This window comes from Castanea sativa, chromosome 11 (assembly GCF_040712315.1).
Source record: "Castanea sativa cultivar Marrone di Chiusa Pesio chromosome 11, ASM4071231v1".
Lineage (NCBI taxonomy): Eukaryota > Viridiplantae > Streptophyta > Magnoliopsida > Fagales > Fagaceae > Castanea > Castanea sativa.
The window spans coordinates 12,423,671-12,425,869 of NC_134023.1; the positions used below are offsets into that span (position 1 = coordinate 12,423,671).

Genomic DNA, 2,199 nt, shown 5'->3' on the forward strand with positions numbered 1-2,199 from the left:
CTATATGATAATGTCCCATATTCATGTTACCATTATTTTAGATAATAATAAAATAATTTTATCAATCACAATATTAAGGGTCCGTTTGGATAGAACTTATTGCTGAAAATTGAAAACTGAAAACTGAAAATACTGTAGCAAAATAATTTTTAAAGTGTAAAAAATACTGTTCATTCCAAAAAGTTACTGTTCATTGGCCTAAAATCACTGTTCATGGCCAATGAACAGTAACAAACACGCGTTGAAAAAAAAAAAAAAAAAACGTGGACGCAGCTAATTAAGCTGGATCCAAACGTCCTCTAAGTCATACATCATGTCATACATAAAGTCATATATCATGTCATACATAATATCATACATAGTATCATACAATAGGATTTAAGGGCACAAATCCTAACAAAACCAATGCATTTGCACTAGAAGTTCAATATGGTTCTAAAATTGCTACGATTTGTTTCAATTTATATTCTCATTCCTTCAGCAAATGGTTGAAAAAAGGATCAATCACAGACTGATCAGCATTAGCATGGTTTCATATTGAAGTATCATATAGGGAAACACTATTTTGTGATTGAATGGAATAGAGAGCTAGAAATATAACTAGTTCCTTTGCAAGAACAAGAACAATCAATACCCAAAAACACACAGAAATTTTAGCAAAAATATTCATTTGGTTCTTAAAATTTGGGTTGTTTTTTACTTATCCTTGAAATCTATAAAATTGATTTTAGTCCTCAAAAAAGTTAAAACTGAAAGACCAAACATGTATTGACCCCTTGTGATAAATTAACCAATTAATTAGCCAAGTGAATTAATTAGGTTCAATTTCATGCAATAAGCATGGCAGCACAAACAAATCACCAATTAAATAAAAATGCAGCAGAAATTAAATGACACGGTGATTTGTTTACGAATGGAGAAAACCTACATAACAAAAACCCTACCGGATGATTTTAAGATCACTATTCCTGAGAATCCACTATTATCAAAACAATCTGTTACAAGTAAAGGAATCCCAGTACCTTATACCAACCTACAATTGAACTTTTACCCCAATACCTAATTGGACTTGTTTTGTAGTGACAATCTCTCCTTGTATTGCACGGCTTCCAATACGTGACTAACCAATAGATGCACGGATCCTAGTACGCGACTTTATCACTAACTTGAAAAGGATGTTGGCTGCAAAGCTTTTCTGTTCTTCAATACATGAAGATCACAAAGTTGCTTGGTCACAAAATCCTACAGTGTACAAACATAGTAGCTTCTTCAAGAACTAAGGCAAACTAGGTTTCCGGTCACACTTGAGGAATTATGCTCTTATGCAATTGTGCTATTGGCTGTGCAACTTGATACGGCTCTTAAAATAATCCTTATATATGTTTAGAGTTGTGAGAAAAGAAAGCCCAAACATATATTCAAGGATTGGATGAAAAATAGAACTTAAAATCTGAATTTCATAAACCTCGACAAATACTTTGGTTGTCAAGTAGCTATTGAGGCTCACGCTAAAACAACTCTTTTAAACCTCGATAGATGTTAGCTGTCAATCTTTAATGCACAACACTTCTTCACTTGTTTCTTAGACAGACTTGCATGGTTTTGGCACTTGAACTTGAAACCTTGTTTCTTGAAGTATTAAACGCATCCTAGATCGACCCAATTACAAGTAAAGTGCGTTTTGTCAAAGGATTAGCCAATTCATAAAATGTTGATATATGTTCCTAACATCCAATCACATATGTCCTAACAATCTCCCTTTTTGGCAATCCGTGACAAAATCACAACAAACAAATGAATATATGAGAGAAGTCATAAATCACTCAACTCATACTCACTTGTTAAGTACAATAAAATCTAACACAGACTCTTGAAAAACTTTACAAGAAGAGAGTTCATGGCAAGGAAGACTTTGACAACCTGTATTTCTGAAACACTTAAACAAAACTCATCAAGGCATCTTTATGTGAAACAGAAATGAAAGATTGCATAAAAATAACAAGAAACATGTGTATAAAGAGAGAAAAGAAACAACATATGGAGAGATATGTGAAATAACATACATCAACATTTATATAAACCAAATATAAGTACATTGTATGTCAAATGGTCATAAGACCCATGTACAAGAAGAATGTATCTAAAATAGAAAGAAGAGAAAAAAAATACATCAAAATCCTCACTACATCCCTTAAAAAT

At 32.3% G+C, this 2,199-nt stretch overlaps 1 non-coding gene across 1 annotated transcript; it reads right to left on the reverse strand.

Annotated features, from left to right (window-relative positions):
* Window positions 1-470: 470 nt before the first annotated feature.
* Window positions 471-558, reverse strand: LOC142618154 (small nucleolar RNA snoR53Y). Its single transcript, XR_012841202.1, has one exon. It is a non-coding gene; the product is annotated as a small nucleolar RNA snoR53Y (small nucleolar RNA).
* Between the last annotated feature and the right edge of the window lie 1,641 nt (window positions 559-2,199).